General features: G+C 40.4%; 1 protein-coding gene across 2 annotated transcripts in view; it reads right to left on the bottom strand.

Moving 5' to 3' along the window:
• ERC2 (ELKS/RAB6-interacting/CAST family member 2) overlaps positions 1-20,017 on the bottom strand; it is a 1,070,068-nt gene that overhangs the window by 995,591 nt on the left and 54,460 nt on the right. The gene's annotated exons all lie outside the window — the stretch shown is intronic.

Raw genomic sequence — 20,017 nt, 5'->3', positions numbered from 1 at the left:
ACTGTACATGCTTTCACTTTAGGCCTCCTGTAAAGGATACAGGTAGGAAATGTAATAATGTATGTGTGTTGAACATAACATGTGAATAACTGTACATGTGTACAGATCTGTGTATACATATACACTATACACAAGGGGGCTCCTATCTAAGAGTTATTAGTTCTACATATGAACAATTGCAGAAATCTTCCAATAATAATACAGAGTACGACCTAGCCAAAGTTAAGCATTTTAAAGTCACATTTATTTAAAAGTGCATAATTTTGATTTAAAAGTGGCTGGATCACAACCATATCTTATTAATGAATGTAAACATATGCACTGACATATGCATTAGGGGTGTGTGTGTGTGGGTGGGTGTGTGGCTTCAGGGGCTTTTAGGATGTACTGCTCTTTCACATTCACTATTTATTATTTATGGACTTTTCAGATAGTCATGAAATCTTATAACTGGTACTATAGCCTTGAAACTGCACCCCAAAGGAGGGACATATTACACAACACAGAAGCAGTGAAATGGGCAAAAAGAAATAATGCAACAATGTATTTAAACATTATTATTCCCCAGACTTCAAAGTATTTCAAATATCTGCATTCTTATTTGGAAGAATTTGCATACCAGTTATACAGAACGTGAGTAACAGAAAAATATAACTCTCTTCAAATTTTTCCTGCATGAGATTGTTTTCCTCCACAAATTTGGTTTGTTTTTTGGTCATCTTTCTAGTGTCCCAAAGGCAGAATAGGGCTGGAAACATGTTAATAGGGCCAGTTTAGACAATACAGTACTTCCTTGGCTCAAGTTATTAAAGGGGGTGGGGGGAGCAGTATACTGAGAGAGTGTGCCCATCATATCATCTTTTGAAGATGTCCCCAAACCTTCCCAGTGTGTCCCTTTATCATATGGAGGGGGACTGGTCACGGGCAACTAGTATTTGGAGCATGCATAGAACAGACATTTGGACAAACAGATATTCATATGCCCCCTCACATGATAAAGGGATACACCAGGGGAGTGTAAGGACTTTCATAAAAGACTGTGCGTCCACCTTTTACCTGTATGAGCCAGGGAACTATCATCCAAACTGGCCAATACTTTTTCATCAAACTGAACGTAGTATGATATAGACAGAGTTGACCATGCTGTGCGATTCATCCCACTATTGTCTCCTTATACATGTGTTGCAGGTTTTTGTAGTACTTCAAAATGCAACCCTTCCTCAAAACATAAGAGGGATTGCACCGAGAGAGTGCGTGCCTGGACCTGTACAATGTTCACATGTTCTAGTTGCGTTAAAATGCACAGTGAGAAACACAGACCAAATGTCCATGGATGGGGGGTGGGGGGAATCAGGTGTGGGAAGGGAACAGGCAAAGACACCATCACAAGTCTGTTCCTGGAACAATACAAAACTGTCTCTTCTACTTCTCTACCCCATGCTCAGAGGAACTAAACCTCTTGGATCCAGTCTGAGAAAGGCAAAATCATTTTTCAAACAAACAAAACATTCCCCATGTGTAGGAAGTGTTTGTTTGGTTTTTGCATTCAGTAGTTTACAATTGTGTTTTCCTCCCCTTATTCCCTCTCTCAATATCTTTCTTCATGGATACATTTCTTGCATGGTTTTTAGTTTAAAAGTGTAGGATTTTTAAAGCAATGGTTGCATTTTAATGAATGTGAGCCACTTTGGGAACTACAGTCAAAAAGTGGATTAGGAATCTAATTACTAATAAATATATGAGGAAGTGCCTGTGTGCCTGCTCCCCAACCATGTGTACAGGTTTTTCAGTTGCTGTGTCCATGAACCAGCCCTTACAGTGGAAATATCTGTATCTTTGTTCACATTTTAGCAAGAATTGTTCCCTGGGATTCAAGTTAATAACTTTCATATTTTGACTGCAATTCTCATGCAGATTAAGAAAACATTAAAAGTAGAAATCAATTAATTTCCTCTATGGGAGACATTTTCTCCCTTAAGAAGATTGTATATTTTCAGTGCCTGTGGTAACCCATGGCAGGGAATATCCTTTTGATCACAGATGCACAGTTTAATTGTTCCATGAAAAATTTGGCTGAGTGTGTTTATGCTAAGTATTAAACATCGCCATGAGAGTTCCAAAAGTAAATATGGCTGAATGTCAAAATGTGTGAATGCCTGGATACAGAACTCGCCTCACTGCTAATGTAACTATTATTTTGGCACCTCTGACTGCCAAGGTACAGCACTAGCACAAACCTCTTGGACCCTGTATCCAGACCTTGAATGAAGGATAATGGCTGCTTGGTATTAAGAAATCAGTATTTTGGGTAGCAGTAATTATATACATCTAGAAGGTGAGAATCATACCCTAATTATGGCTCACATATAATCAAATGGAGTGGCTGTGGTCCATAAGAATACCATCTCCCTTACCAGGGCCCCTGTGAGACAATTGACTTATACTGAGTGCATATTTCTGAGGCTGAGAACTAGGGATAGACTGGGGATTCTGTTGGTGTACCTTCCACCCCGTTGTTGAACTGGCTCCATAACTGAGCTTTCGAAGCTGGACTTGGAGTTGGTGTTGGAGTCTCCCAGACTTTTGGTGCTGGGGGACTTCAACATTCACTTTGGGGCTGGCTTGTCTGGTGCAGCTCAGTTGTTCATATTGGCCATGACAACTATAGCCTATCCCAATCAGTTTCTGAACCAGCTCATATTGCCAGCCATGCACTCAATTTGGTCTTTTTTTCAGATCAGTGGGGTGTTCCATGGGTGGGAGATCTGTTGGTTTCCCAGTTGTCATAGACAGACTGCTACCTGGTTAAGGTTGGTCTCACAGCCTCAATCCACACCTGCATAGGTGGTGGACTTATTAGGATATTCCTCCCAGAAAGGCTGCTGGACCCAGTATGATTCCAAAAAGCCTTGGAGGGTTTTGATGTTGGTATGGCCAGTGATTCTGTTGATGCCCTGGTGGGAACCTGGAATAGGGAACTCAACAGGGCAGTAGGCATGATAGCTCCAAAGCATCCCTTCTGCCCTGCTTCAAAAATGGCCCCTTGGTATACTGAGGAGTTGCGGAGGCTGAAGGGGTTGGGTAGGCGACTAGAATGCAAGTGTAGGAGAACTCGATGCGAATCTGACAGGATGCCCATTTGAAGACTTATGTGGTAGCAGTGAGTGCAGCAGAAACAAGATTTTGGTCTGCACGCACTGCGTCTGCAGGTTTGCATTCGGCAGAGCTTTCCCGGGTTGTGAGGAGTTTAATTTAATTTCTGCTCATTTTTTAAATCAGTCCCTGGAGTCGTTCTGTGGTGACGCTTTTAATGGGTTCTTTGCGAACAAGATCTTGTGCATTTGGGCTGACTTGGACTCTGCTTTTTCCGCAAGGTCTATGAAGGAGGTGTCCAGCAATCCCTCTTGCAGTATTAGGTTGGATTAGTTTCAATCTGTGACTCTTGAGAATGTGGACAAGCTGCTTGGGACAGTACGGCCTGCCACTTGTTATCTGGATCCTTGCCCAACTTTGCTGCTTCTATAAAGCAGGGAGATTGTTGAAGGTGGCCTAGTTAATATCATAAATGCATCACTGAGGGGGTTAGGGTGCCTCCTTGTTTGAAGGAGACAATGGTTAGACCCCTTCTTAAGAAGCCTTCCCTGGACTCCATAGCGATGGATCATTACAGACCAATCTCCAATCTCCCTTGGTTGGGAGGGTGGTGGCTGACCAGCTCCAGGAAGTTTTAAAGGAAACTGATTATCAAGATCCATTTCAAACTGGCTTTAGAGCTGGCTATGGGGTTGAGACAGCCTTGGTTGGCCTGATGGATGACCTTTACCGGGGAATTGACAGAGGGAGTGTGACTCTGTTCGTTCTCTTTGATCTCTTGGTGGCGTTTGATACCATCGACCATGGTATCTTTCTGGATCGCCTGGGGGAGTCGGGGATAGGGGGCATTGCTTTGCAGTGGTTCCACTCCTATCTCTTGGGTGGATTCCAGATGGTGGAGCTTGGTGACAGTTGCTCCTCAAAACAGGAACTGTTATATGGAGTCCCCATTCTGCCACCAATACTTTTTAATATCTACATGAAACCGCTGGGTGAGGTCATCAGGAGATTTGGTGCTGGGTTATATCAGTATGCTGATGACACCCAAATCTACTTTTCCTTTTCATCTGTATCATCAGGAAATGGCACTCATTCTCTAAATGCTTGCCTACAGGCAATAATGGGCTGGATGAGGGATAATAAATTGAAGCTGAATCCAAGCAAGACGGAGGTGCTTATTATAGGGGCTCAGCATCTGAGGGGTGAGTTAGATCTTCCTGTGCTGGATGAGGTTACACTCCCCCAGAAGGAGCAGGTGCACAGCTTGGGAGTACTCCTGGACCCAGGCCTCACCCTGGTATCTCAGGTGGAGGCTATGACCAGGTGTGCTTTCTATCAGCTTCGGCTGGTTCGGCAGCTGCTCCCATTCCTTGAAGAGGACGACATTAAACCAGTGGTGCATCAGCTGGTAACCTCCAGGCTTGACTATTGCAATGCGCTCTACATGGGGCTGCCTTTGTACATAGTTCAGAAACTTCAGTTAGTTCAAAATGCTGCAGCCAGATTGTAACCCGGAAAGACCATATTATGCCTGTTTCGAAACAGTTACACTGGTTGCCGACATGTTTCCGGGTGAAATACAAAGTGCTGGTTATTACCTTTAAAGCCCTAAATGACTTAGGTCCGAGTTACCTTAGAGAGCACCTTCTTCTGCATGATCCCCACTGCACGTTAAGGTAATCTGAGGAGGTCCGTCTCCAGTTACCACCAGTTCCTCTTGTGGTGACTCAAAGATGGGCCTTCTCTGTAGCTGCTCCTGGACTGTGGAATGTACTCCCAGCAGAAATCCATGATTTGAGTTCATTATTGGCCTTCAGGAGAGCCCTTGAAACCTATCTGTTTGGCCTGGCCTTCCATGGTTTTTAAACTGCTGTAAATGTTAGGCCTGATTCTCCACTGTTTTTAACTGTATAAATATTTTAACTATTAATTGGTTGTATGCTGTTTTTATAATTTTGATTTTAATTGTTTTTATTTTGACATAAACTGCCCTGAGCCATCTTTGGAAGGGTGATACATAAATCAAATAAATAAATAAATAATACATACATTCATGGTTATACATGAAAAATGTAGTATGTTAAAAAAAACTTTATATGTTGCAAGTGCTGCAAAGCCAGTAAATGTCAGGTTTATATTTGCTTATGCAGATGTTGTGTATATGCATTGTGATCACATTATGCAATTATATAGCACATTATGTAACAGAACTTTATTTTATCACAGAGGGCCTGGTTAATTCAGTGTATGGAACTGACATACAAAAAGCTGCAGGGAAAAAGTTGCTTGCTGATTGACTTCACTGCCAGTTGTTTATGTAATCCAGAACACAAGCCTGTCTTCCTTAAAGAGATGCTAAACTATTCACTATTCACTGTTGTGGTGGATAGTTTCTGCCTTTTAGGATCGACCATCAACAGTAAAGGATTCAGCAGTCAAGAAATACGCTGCAGACTAGCACTTGGTAGGGTTGCAGTAAAGGCCTTGGAAAGGATATTTCGATGCCGTGACATGTCTATACCTACAAAGATTAGAACCATTCAGACAGTGGTTTTTCCTGTGACACTCTATGGATGCAAAAGCTGGACTTTGAAGAAGCAAGATAGAAAAAGTATAGATGTTTTTGAACTTTGGTTCTGGAGAAGACTTTTGAGGATACCATGGACAGCCAGGAAAACAAACAAATGGATCACAGAACAAATCAATTTAGAATTTTCACTCGAGGCACAAATGACCAGGCTCAAACTATCATACTTTGGAAACATGCAAAAACCCAGCTCCCTTGAAATAATAATGCTGGGGAAAGCATAATGCTGGGAAAAGTTGAAGGCAAGAGAAGAAGAGGACGACCAGCAGCAAGGTGGATGGAATCGATTACAACAGCAATTAATGCACCACTGAGAGACCTTAAAGGCCAAGTTGAAGACAGATCATCCTGGCAACAATCTATCAATGTGCCCACTAGGAGTTTACACCAACTTGACAGTACTTAATCAATCAATCAATCAAAAAATTCACTGTTCACTATTAGAGTTTACATTAGCAACATTGTTTTCATAATGAAAGCATATTTTACTGTTTGCTATTTTGGATTGGGCTGGATGACATAATTACAAACTACACCATTGAGGCATCCCTATGTGTCATTCACTACAACTGTACTAAATTTGGTTCATATCAGTTAGACAGTCCACAAGTTAGACCACTTGTGCTTCAAATGTTTACACATCGACCATCTTGAATTGGGATGGATGAAATTATCACATGCTACTGCCCTATGTGTCCCTACAGCTGTAGTAAGTTTGGTTCAAATCATTTAGATGGTATACAAGTTAGCCCTATTTATTTATTTATTTATTTATTTGATTTATATACCGCCCTTCCAAAATGGCTTAGGGCAGTTTACAGCATGATAAAAAAAATTAAAACAAGTTAACAATTAAAATCAAACTATTAAAACACAATAAAACCAATTAAAAAGCCAAAAACCCTGGAAATCAGGGCAACAATTTAAAACAATTAGTCAATCATTTGAAATCCTGGAAGGCCAGGCCAAACAGATAGGTTTTAAGGGCTCTCCTGAAGGACAGTAATGATCTCAAATTATGAATTTCTGCAGGGAGTGCATTCCACAGCCCAGGAGCAGCTACAGAGAAGGCCCGCCTCTGCGTCACCACCAGACGAACCGGTGGCAACTGGAGATGGACCTCCTCAGATGACCTTAATGACTTGCACCTCAAATGTGTACACATCTTTCCTTTTGAATCGAGGTTGATGACATCATCACAGACTATGCCACTGAGGTGTCCCTGTGTGTCACTCACTACAACTGTACCTATTTTGGTTCAAATCAGTTAGCTGATCCATCATTTAGTCCATTTGAGCCTCAAACGTTCATGTGTTTGCTATCTTGGACTGGGGTGGATTACATTATCACAAATGATGACATTGGGGCATCCCTAATTGTTCCAACAGCTGTAGCAAATTTGGTTCAAATTGATTAGGTGGTTCACAAGTTAGCCCACTTGTGCCTCAAATGTTTACACATCTGCCAACTTGAACTGGGGTGGATGGAGTGGAGAAAGTGGATAGAGAGAAATTCTTCTCCTTCTCACATAACACTAGAACCAGGGGTCATCCCATGAGATTGATTGCCGGGAAACTCCTGCCAGTAGGCTTCTAGTGGCATCTGGTGGGCCACTGTGTGAAACAGGATGCTGGACTAGATGGGCCTTGGGCCTGATCCAGCAGGGCTGTTCTTATGGATGACATCATCACAAACCGTGCCGCTGAGGTGTCCCTATGTGTCCTTACAACTGTGCCCCATTTGGTTCATATTCGTCCAGCTGTTGCAAAGTTAATGGGAGTGGGGACACATGGATGGATGCACACTCAGAATGCCGGGTGATCTCATAAGCTAACTGGAAAGTAGGCTAAAAATAGCTTTTGTTGCAAAGGTGCTCCTTAAGCAGATCCATGGATACTAGTGAAAGATGCTGGATACAAACATGCACATACAAGCATGGGTTCTAAGGGGTTGCAGGTAAGCAGGGCATCTCTTTAGAGAGAGAGAGAGAGAGAGAAATACACACACACACACACACACACACACATATACAAGGAATACATCCAGTAAGCAGATCTATAGTTACACAAATAATTCAACTGGAAATTAACAAAATACCATCATTAGGAACCCATAAAGCTATCTTGTATTGAATCAGATTATTGACTCATCATTCTGGCCCAATATTGTCTAATTGGACTGACAATTGCTCTCAATTGTAATGTTCTTTTAGTAAAGAGAAGGCCTTCTAAGTTTAAAATGCATAATGCTTTTATTGAAGAACTCTGTCTTTTAGTACAAACTCCAACAAGTTTTGGATAGGCCTAACTCAGCCAGTTCTGTTCACTAATCAAAATAAACAATTCTTAAAAGGACAGTGTACTATTCCCACATTCATAACCTCCAAATGTTCCAAGTCCTGCTGCCTGTGAATCTTCTAGCTTGAGTTTGAACCTGTGACCTTCTGCATGCAAAACATGTGCTTTACCAGGGATCTATGTCCTCTCCCCATAAAAGGTACAGCCGTCTAATCCCCATTGACAGACCTAGTCTAAAACATCAACAAAATTGAATTTTAAAATGTCATCGTGGTTTTCAGGGGTGTAGCTATAATTGAGCGTATGGGTTCAATGAACCCACCCTCCCAGCTCCTGAGTGGCCTCAGCTCCCCACTTTCCTATTTTCTTCATTATCTCGCTCACTCCCAGAGACCACCGGGGAGAGGGGTGAACACGGGGCCCCTCTCCCCTAGCTACACCCATGGTGGGTTTTTTGGTGTTTTTTTTTTAAGAACTATGAAAATCTGTAATTATTCCTTTTATCTTTTTTGCACAAGCACTAATGCTGAACTATCTTGCTGTGGATTTCTGTATTCATTTTGGAGAAACTAAAGTTGACTTCAGTCAATCAGATTGCTTAGTTACTTAATCCTTTTGGGGCTATAATATTTGCCATATCCCAAGCCAATTGAAATTGTCATGAATATTCTTTCCAGAGAATATTACTGATCAAGATTATTGTTGCCCTACAAACTTTGCCCATCTGCCCATATAACCTAAGAACAAGCGTAAGCAAAATGGCGTCTGGAACAAAAACTCCTGACTAAACCAGTTGTCAGGGCTTTCATCAATCATTTGGTCTTATCACCTTCCATCAGCCAGATGGAGGTCGGTATGAGTGCAGGGCTTGGTCCTCCTCCTAGAGGTGGGAGTCTAGGGGGTCTTCAGACCCTAAAAAGTCTGGAAAACCCTGGATGAACATCTGGAGAGACCTTTCTGCGATCATTGGACCGAATGAAGAGAGGCTTTTCATTGCCTAATTACAGACGACCTGATCTATTCCTCTTATCTTATCTTTCCTAATAAATCTCTGAGGTGTCCATGGCCGGCCGTGAGTTTGGCAGATCTGTGGTTTTTTCTTCTTCATTGAAAGCTCTTGCTTTTTTTTTTTTTTTTTTTTTTTGCTATCTTTACTTTGCTGGAGATCTCAGCATCCCAATGCTAACAGCTTTCAGTTTTGCCTTGAAGAGTTCTTTTAAAAATGTCTGATACCCCAGCAATTACTTATTTCTTATTTTAATCTTAAGCTTTAAACTACTCACAGCATTTGTTGGAGATTAGTATGGGGTATCCCCCCCCCCTTCATGAACCTCCCCCACCTCACCTTGAACTTCCTGGCACGGCTGTGACTTTGTCAGATTTACAGTTTTCTTTTACTGTCAACTTTTGCTTATTTTCTGCTGTTTTCTATTTTTGAATCTTTCTATGGACTTGACAAGAGAGCTCAACATTCAAATGCTATCAGGTTTTAATTTTGCTTTGAAGAATCCTTTTAAAATGTTGGAGGCTACAGCAATTACTATTTTATTTTGATCTTTAACCTACACGTAATCTGTCAGAGATGATTGCGAATTTTGTTACATCTGCAATGGAGAAGAGGAATGGCTTGGAGAGAAAAGCAGCTTTTTTATGGGTCTTTTAAAAATTGGTTTGCAGTGCCACATATTTGCACATTTAACCAACTTAAGTTTTACTTACAAAGTCCCAACTGGAAAGACTCAGTTTATCTGCGTTAGGGAGGATTTGCCAGCCAGGATCTCAAAAGATCTTCCCTAGATTTATAGTTCCTTCTGTTTGCATGGCTGACAAAGTGTTTTATGGCTGGACAATTATTTTCCTATTACTAACCATTTGAAGCTCTGATTGGGGAAATGAAATGAAAATGACTGGTGGGAACTGGCTGTTAGGCACAAGAAGAGGAGGACTGTTTTCCTATGTTCTATCTTTCTTAGTGGAATCAGGACTTCTCGATCTTTTGTGGTTCAGTACCATTGATGGACCTGCCATTCAATCACAGTTCATGTCAATTAGCATTTTGTATTGGGATCTTGACTTTACTTTGAAGAATTTCTGAACTTGTTACACTCAGCTGAGATGGAGTGAAGATAATTTTTTATTCTGGTGTTGCAATTGTGGTGCTTTTTGCCAAATACAGGGAGGGGAAATTGGCATGGGGGAGACTGTTAAGTGGTGTTTTAATTTAAGATAATTTAAGAAGATTTCACAAAAAGCGATCTTCTAAGTATTTAAATCTTATTTAAAAGTTTATTTGCTTTAGCTATATGTCTTTTGGGTGTGTTAGAATTACCTAGTCCTTGGATAGGTAGCTACGGCGAGATTTGCGTGGAAGGATTCTAACTGAAGGAATTTTACTGTATAGAAACTTGATAACCCTTTCTTCCCAGGCAAGTAAAAGTTCCGGCACTGTTCAGTCTCCCCCTTAATGAGAGTGTCCTTGGACACTGGCTTTAAGATTTGATATTAACTCTATGTTATGTGAGTCAGCTGAGATGTTTACCAATTTTTCTTTCTGTCTGTCTTTGTGCTGGGATAAATGAAAAGCCCGATATTTTTACTGGTGTATCTATCAGTATTTTATTTCTCTTTGCTGATATATATTTAATATAATGGAATTATCTTCCCTCTCTTACTTTTCTTTCCTCCTGAGCTTGTCCCCCCCCCCTTCCTCCTTTCCTTTCCTTTTGAGGTCTCCCCCCCCCCTTGTGGCTCTTTTTCTTGAGACATTTGATTTATTTAGGGTTTCACATACAGGTTTTAACAGAGTATAATTAAATAATATACCTCATTATTGTATTTTAATGTATCTACTGTGTCAATTGTTCCTTTTTTCTTTCTTTTAACCATTAAGATTTAGGGAACTCTATATAGGGGTTTAGCATTGAAATAACCTACTCAGGAACTGAGATTTTTTAAGATATACCCGAATGGTCCAATGACTTAAGGAACTGCTATATACCTTTCTGGAAGAAACAATAATTAATGTAACGAATTTAGGGTTTAATATATAGGTTTTAACTTTGAATATAATTAAATATTATACCTCATTAATCGGCCTTTCAATTAGGGGATGCTATATAATGGTTTAAAACTGACAACAACCTAATTAGGAATTTGGATGTTGTATGATAAACCCGATAGATAGTTTTAATGACTTAAAGAATTGCCACAGATTTTTGTCCTTTGTTTCTTTGTGTTTCTCTTTTCCTTTTCATAGAGGAGATGAGATATATTAAGAATGAGGGAATTTTAAATTTAAGGCATAAGATTATTGGCACTATTTTATTATATGATAATAATAGCTTTAAAAAGACTACATACCGAGATATTTTATTTGGAATACTCAGTGTCTGACTTTTTGGTATACTTAAGTCTTGGTTTGAACAATTAACTAGATAGCCTTAGCTTCTAACTGAAATCAAATTTTAACTTTTTTAAAAAATATACCTTTATCATTCCTATTTTCCCCCCCTCAGTATCTTTTTTTAATTTTCATTTCCTCCTATGGGCTTTCACCAGTTGTTATGGAAACTGTATAATGGTAATTGTTGAATGAACTGCTTGTTGTGATGCAAACAATCAGAAGGAAATTGAGAAGGATTACATATATGTATGGGGAGAGATCTGGGTGACATAGCTTGATAGCCTATTCTCCCTGTGGGGGGTTATAGAGACCAGTTTTGGCTGAAGTTAGTCTATCTCTTCATGAAAGAATATCTTTCCATTTATCTCTCTGGTTTTTTGTTTGTTAAATGAAGAGGAAGACTGCTGAAGGTTTAACTGATTTCTGTCACTTACTTTACTGTGACGTTTTGCATACCTGTATGGGACAAGATGGGAATTTTGATAACAAAATATTGGTGGATATTTTGGCTTCGTATATACAATATGTATACCTTTTTCTTTTGGTAGAACCTGTGTTTTAACGCTTACATTTTTTTTGCCATTGAATTTTTATGTTTTAAATCGTTCTTCTGAGGCCAAGGTGAGAGTTCTGTGTGAGGCTCAAGGTTCATTTTTTCTCTGACGGTTGGATTTAGTTTTTAGACGTACCCTCTATTTTTTTTTACAGATTATCTTAATTCACTCAAAAATACTAAATATTATTACTCTGTACAAGTCTTTTTTCCTTTCCCCTGCTTTCTTTGCTGTGGATGAGTAATTGCTCTTATTCATGTATGATTATGTCAATCTCAGAGATGTAACCAGTTCTATTTCTATTACTAATAAAAGCAAAAATTATTGGGGGGCGGGGGGAACAAGCACATAATTTTTGTGAGACTGTTCTGACCATTCTCACCACAAACATTGTGTTACTGTATCAATAAATTTGAGTTCAGATGCTCTGCCAGAAGAAAGGCAAGAAAATAAAGTGAAGTGGTGCCACATACTGAGTGCATTAAATGCACTTTTAAAAATCCCTAACAATGGTTTTTAACATTTCTGTCTCTTTCTCTAACATCACCTTGAAGTAGTTAGTTTACCCATTTTCATTTACACTGGTGACACGACCTTTTCACCATCACTGCTAACAATACTGGAAATTGTAAATATATAATCAGCTGTTATCAGCATTTCAGAAACATCTTTTCCTGAAAGCACCCCTTTCCTCATTCATACTTCACCGTATGGACCAATATAAATGTATACCCCAATCAGTGTTCAAGTATAGAGGGGAGCAGAGGGGATCTGGCCTCCTTACCTTTTGTGACCCCCTTATCTCTTGACTACTAAATTTAGAAAGCTTGGTGCCTGCCTGGAGGCAGTGATGTGTTGGATGAGGGATAACAAACTGCTGCTGAATCCAGATAAGATGGAGGTGCTCATTGTGTGAGGTTGAAACTACGGGGTTAGCAGGGGTCTTGGAAGAGTATAAAAGGCAGCCTCAAGCAGGGATTGTGGAGTAGCCAAATCCTATTCTTTTAACAGAAAGTTTGGGGAAGGGGGGGCAACAAAATCTGCAACTCAGTTTCCCAACAAAATCTTCAACTCAGTTTCCCATGGAAAAGTTTGATGTGTGTGTGTTTGTGGGTGGGTGGGTAAAAACACAGAAACATTGTTGATGTTGTATGAATATATGGGGTGACTGTAGTAGGTATATATGTTAAAATGTTTCTGGGCCATGTGCATGCACAGGTGTGTGTGAAAGTGTCTGCATACATGGGGAGTGTTTAGATTATTTGTACAGGAGCAAGAGAGAGGACATACCAAGAACATTTTGTTTTTCACCATATCAATTCAGTTCTTCTGCAGCAAGGACACAAGGGGTGAGGAGGACAAGAAGGCAGGCTCATCCTCTCTTCTTGTCCCAGGGCCTACTCCAACTTTGCTGCGCCCTTGCTCATTCACATCATCCATATATGAAGAACTACAGAGAATACTTGTGATATTAGCGCAGAGCTGGACAAAAGCTGTTGAAGTAACAGAGTGTAGCAAGATAAGGTGGGGGTAGTTTTGCCCTCCCCTGTACATGCTCCTTTTCATGGGAAGAACAGACACTCCTACTTTATATGTGAATGTAGATGGCTTTGTTGTAGTTGTTGTAGTATTATATTTGTATACAACCTAATACATATGTCTCAGGTCAACTTACATGCGATTAAAATGGACCAGACATGCAGATGGTTGCCCATCATATCTAGTTTGGCTTTAATTCTCTTGGGGCTTGGCTGGGCTCTGTAGGACTGGAGGTAAAAGCCCTCTACAATTTCCTTTGTGTCACTTGTGCAAATGCCAGTTTTCTCTTTCGGTGTATCTTAGACTCATGCCTTTCCTATGATGGTCTTCTTACACCTTTACATTACTACCTCGGTGGTTTTTGCAACAACAGGAAGTAAAATCCAGAGAACAGCAAAGATCAATGCCACTTACTGCAGCCAAAATAAATCAATATTAGCAAATGTGCTCAAAATCTTTATTGTATGTGCTGTATTCTGAATTTGAACTTCCTTCTTTTGAGATTGACAGGGCTCCAACCAAATTAAACTATGTACACAAGATCCTCAGGCACTCAGGGCCAGCCCTAGGATAAACAGAGCCCTGGGCAAAAAGTGACTTTGGCACCCCACACCCACATGGTTAGTTTATCTGCAGTTTTTTCTTTCTTTCTAGCTCATTGCATATGTAATGCTTAACAAACAGTGAGCCATCAAGCTCAGCTTGGAGCCCCCTTCAGGGGTAGGTAGGCACTCTGGTCAACTTCCCACCTCACTTACCTCGAAGGTCAGTCCTGCAGTCACTACTGCAAGTACAAATAAATATGAAACAATTTTCACAAGATATGCTTGTCTCCAGAAAAGGTCAATGGGGGAGCAAAAATCCTACATGTTTGTATCCTAAAAGATCTTTTTATGATATCCTGATCTTCATAGCAGAATCTTCTGCTCATATAGCTAATGTTACTGACCTATTGCTACTTTCTGGTCAAATCAGTGATGGGCAATAACTAACTATTCTCTTTTCTTATGACATGTCAGCAGGCCAGGGAGCTCTTGTCCTCAGCTCCTGAAAAGACCAACAGCCTGAGACGTTTTATTAATCTTCTGTAATTTGCTTCTTTTAATATTGTAAACCACTTTGTGTGCCTTTGTCAAGGCAGAAAGGCAGTATAAAAATGTAGCAAATAAATAATAATAAATAAATAAACTCTGGGAAAGAAAAGCAAGCACACTACTGATGTCCACATGGTGAATATACCTGGGAGGTTGTTGACTGGAAATCTGAGATGAACACTCTATGTTTGGTTTCCTTATTGGAGCACAGTTGACAAACCAAGCAGGACACTACAGAGTGGGTTGCATCATCCCGACACTCTCTACGACACAACAATTAGATAACATCCTGATTGGACTACTGCAATGCACTCTACGTGGGGCTACTCTTGAAGACTGTTCAGAAGCTTCCGCTGGTCCAGAATGCTGCTGCAAGGATGCTTGTGAGCAAAAGTCATTTTGTGAGTGTCACACTCATCCTGTGGCAGCTTCATTGGTTACCAGTCCACATCCAGGCTAGATTAAAGCTGCTGGTCTTGACCTCCAACCCCATGGCTTGGGGCTGGGGTACCGGTCGGACCACATTCGCCCATAGAAACCTGCCAGGGCCCTCTGCTCATAATCTCAGGCCCTGTTTGTGGCCCTGCCACTAACAGAAATCCAGTTGCCTGAGACTAGAGACAGGACCTTTTCAGGTGGCCCCTCGGCTTTGGAACTCCCTCCCCAAAGAGCTTCGCCATGCTCTCTCCCTCAGTGTTTTTTTTTAAAAAAACATTGAAAACACATCTTTTTGAAGAAGCTTTTTAATGTTTCGTCTCTATATCTGGTAGATTCTTTAATTTTTATAGTTCTCAGTTTCTAGCTTCTAAAATAACTTTTAATTTGAAACTTTCTTTTAAAAATGTCATTTTCAATGTGGTTTTAGCCTTGTTTTTAACTTAACAAATTTGGTTAACTTTATGAGTCTTATTTTACACTGCATCTTTTTATTAATGTTGTGAGCTGCCCCGAGCAGCAGTGTAGTGGGGTGAGTGGGACAAGTATAAATAAATAAATAACAATGAATTAGGCAACCCATGACTCCTAAGACGAACACCATCAAGAATGATGTAAGAATAAAAGAGATTAAGTTAAATTATTTGTGATCTACACCACATATGGCAAGATGATAGAGGCCTGCATACAAGAGCTTTCACTTTCACCTTTGTATCATTATAAGGCTGTTCTCACGAGCAGCATAGCCATGGCTAGGGCTCCCAGCCAGCCTAACCCCACCGTAAACGAACACCATAAATGAACTTTGGCCCAGCTCTTAGTTGCGGTTAAGGGAGTGAGCACACCCTTAACCCAGCCACTGGGATTGTGTGTCTTCTCAGGCTGCATGCATGTGTGAGCATGCATGTGTTTCCTCAGGCTGCACACGTGTGTGCGCATGCAGCTTGCATGCCAAGACCCTAAGAGCGATTGTCTGGGGGAAGGTAGGTTGAACCCTGCCTTTTCCCCTTCCTCACCCTCCCCAGCCCAGTATTGGTAATGAGAATGGCCTTTATGTTGGCAAGCTTTTTGATAGCACACCATTTCATCAGGAAGCCTAGCTTCCTTGCAGAGACCCTACAGCATTAGGCTCTAAAGCAAGAAGATAACATATATTCCCTGATATATCCCACTTTAATCTTGCCATCATGCTTTTGTGGATGTAAGCCAAAGTGGCTGCAAACTGAGACACAATCTGCCCTTTTGTTCCTAAACAGAATGAGATTCCTTTTTTTAAAGACATTAAGGGTTTTTTCACTTTTCACTTTTCTATTTTCAGAATAAAGCAACAAGCATTTGAAAGGGATGGTGCTGTTAGTCACCTCCTGGTGAAGCTGTTGCAAAGCCATCAGAAGAAGCATGAAAGCACAAAATACAGCCTTTTAAAGAGTAGCAATTTTCTTGAAATCTAAGAAATGAGTCTCTTAAGATAATACTTGCAATCAGCATCCAAGTGTGTACAACAGCAGCTTTCTAGAAGCCTAATTTGACTACTTCAGAGTTCTCAGCATGAAGCAGAATGTTGAGGTACAGTAAGTTCTTGCTCACCATTTTACTACAACATCCTGCACATTGATAAATTTCAGAGGAATTATTCAGTGCAGAGAAAGACATCTCTCAGTGCTCAAATGGGGGGAAATGCGTGCAGACATATTTAAAAATATAGACTATCCTATGCTGCTGTCAAGCTCTTCCCTCTTTGCTTGTTTTCATGCACATTAGATGTTGCTTTATAAAATCTCAACATGCAAAAGCCACATAACTCTTCAGAAAAAAATCATACAAACTAAAGTGGAAATGCAACTAATGATCAAGCCAACGTGAAGAACATATACTGAATCAACATATGAAGCTGCCTTATGCTGAACAAACACATTATAAAGATGCTCTGATACTTTTGACTCCAATATGTTTTTGGTGGAATCTAAGGCTACATTCCTGTGTGCACTTCTGTAAGTCCCAGTGAACTCAGTGGAACTGACATACAAGTAATCATACATAGGATGCTGTTTACTTTCTTTTATATCCAAGTTCCTTTGAAAATATTACTGTTTCTCTGTTGCTATGGTTTTTATACTTTGGTCTCCAGCAAATGAGATCCTGTTTGGAGATAGTTCTGTTCAGTCTTAGCATCAATGACGTCCATGAAAATATTTCTATTCAATGTTTCAGCATTGTACTTAGGAGGCATCATTGTTCAGTGGTGCATCCTATGCTTTGTATGTGGAAAGCTGCAGGTTCATTCCCTGTCAGTGTTCATTCCCAGTGCATGTTGTATGCAGTGACAGTGCTGCCATCTTGCCTCCCCTCGCACATGGCCAGGATCGGCCAATCAGGGAAGGTACTGAGCTGGTTGCAGCACTGGCTGGCTTCTATTTGCACCTGGCCCTTCGCCCTGCTCTGAGACGGCCCTCCCTAGGAGGCTGTCTCACATGGGAGAAATACCTACACTTTGGTTAGTTAGGGACCTCGTTGCGTGTTCTATTTCTGCTAAACAATAAAGTGGCCCTATTTTATCCCATTTAAGTGTGTCCTGTCTTCATTGGGGCCTGGGGGTGCAATGTCTCTTGCTAGTACAATGGTTCAAAAGACTGAGGTTGATAGACCTTCAGTTCTTCCTGGCTAGATCTTTTCCTAGATTGCATTTTAAAAATTACACTTAATATTGATCCAGAGTTGTTTATTGTTACAGTGTGTGGGCACAAACTGATGACTCAGTAATTTGCTTTCTGAGCCTTGTATACTTTTTCAGAAAAAAATGTTTTCTTAATCTTTTGATACTTAGGTAAGCAAAATACAAGTCTTAACTCCACCTAGCATGCGTGTCTTTTTCATAAGCTTTTGTGTATTTTATTACCTACTTATTCAAGCTGAAAATAGCCTATATCACGGTATTCTTTTCCAGTGGATTTGATTTGATGGAATGAAAGCAAATGGTTTGCAAAATAGGATATGATTTCCTGTATAGTCCACATGAATGACATGTACAGTTAATTTCCTGTTAGAAGAGCAGTGCAGCTCAGTGTAGCTCATTTTGTCATGATAAAAATGAACGCCTTTTATTTTAATAAGTGTTGTGAACTGAAGTTCGCTTGACAGTTCTATGAGCGCTCAAATGAGATAGGAAGCATCCTGATGCCTCATTTAAAATGTAATATATGCAGTATTACTTTGCAGATGTAGAGTTTGCTCTACACTTTCTCATTACACCACTGAACTGGAACGAATCCATCCACTCCTAAGAAAAAAATAACTCTGGATGAAAGATTCATTCTCTCCACAACCCAACTTATATACATAACCCTAAAATGTCTATGCTGTTTTTTTCTTGTCAGACTCTAGACTTGGATTGGCTCAGTTATTAACATAAAGGCCAAACTACACATGGCACTGAATCACACATAGTTTTCCCACTTGAGAAAGTTTTTATTTTATTTTAAATCACAAAATGCATCCATAAAACTGCAGTCTGCCTTGGAAGACCCATGGGGTGGGGTTTCTTAACCCTTTCCTCACAAGCAGAATTTTAGCTGAAAATTGCCTCCCTACTTTGCTTCCATATGGAACCACATGTTCCCCCCATGGAAGGTAACCACTGGAGGGGAAAGGATTAAAAAGTCCCTTCCCCCTGCTCAGGTCTTCCACTTCAGATTAGGGTCTGAGGGAAAGACTTATACAATTCAGCACCACATACAACTTTAACTTAGAACTATAATAATACAAGTACAGTCTAAAGACTGTTGTTCGTTATGAACAATCAGACATATATCTCAAATTCATGTTCCGCAAGTCACCTAAAGAAACATTTGTCGTCTGTGTGTCTGGGACACAGTTACAGTTACTGAAAAGTTACAAAGACACCTGCCTTAAGATTACATACAGGGAAAATTAACTGCATGGTATCTCTATCTCTGCGCTCCCGCCAGCATGAACAGAAGTAACTGAGCAACCAGAATGAGCCTTGTCTTCCTCTCTTTTTTGCCTGAAAACACTCTGAAATAGGTGAGTAGGCATCACTGGCTTGCAGCTTCATCATCCTGGCAACAATTGGATTTAGGATCAGCTTGAGGAGTGGAATAGCCAGTGATGAATGTGAATAGCCAGTGATTCACAGACACTCCAAGGACTATTTTATTCAATTTTTATTTATTTTATCCCCACCACCCATTGAGGTCACTTGATGAGGTCCGTCTCCAGTTACTGCCAGCTCGTCTGATGGCCACATGAAGACGGGCCTTCTCGATTGCTGCCCCGAGATTGTGGAATGCGCTCCCTGCTGAGATACGATCCTCCCCATCTCTGACTATTTTTTTAAAAATCTGAAGACCCATCTCTTCACCCAAGCTTTTTCAGCTTTTTAAATTTGTAGGTTTTAATTTTATACCGTTTTTAAATCATTTAACTGTTTTAATCTTTTATATTTGTTTTTATTATTTTTATGTCATTGTTAACCACCTAGAGACAAAAGTTTGGGCAGTATATAAGTTAAATAATAAACAAACAAACAAACATGTATTTCCCACTCTTCTTCCAAGGAGTCCAGGAGTGGTATACATAGTTATGTTTATCCTCACAACAAACCTATAAGGGCGGTTACAGTAAGATGAGAGATAGGTGACTGACCCAGAGTGACTAAGTGAGTTTCATGGCTGAATGAGGATTTGAACTCGGGTCTCCTTAGTCCTAGTCCAGTGTTCTAACCACTATAACACACTGGCTCTTCTTACTGTCTCACCACACCTTTCATTCCCCATATCACTCAGGCCTTTATAGAACACCTTTATTTTAAAAAGTGGTGGTGGAGAGACAAACTGAGGGGGAAAGCGGTCATTAGATCTCTAGCTATGGAACTTCATATAACAAAATAAAATCCATCCAGTGGCTGGCGTGATTGATTCTGAGGAGTGCAGTGGTGTTTTCCCCCCACTGCTTCCACTTGGAAACACTCTACACTTCTCTTTCAGGGATGCTCTTCT

Source organism: Hemicordylus capensis, chromosome 2 (genome assembly GCF_027244095.1).
Source record: "Hemicordylus capensis ecotype Gifberg chromosome 2, rHemCap1.1.pri, whole genome shotgun sequence".
Taxonomy (NCBI): Eukaryota; Metazoa; Chordata; class Lepidosauria; order Squamata; family Cordylidae; genus Hemicordylus; species Hemicordylus capensis.
Note: the sequence above shows the minus strand (reverse complement) of the source record. Positions and strands in the feature narration are given on the sequence as shown.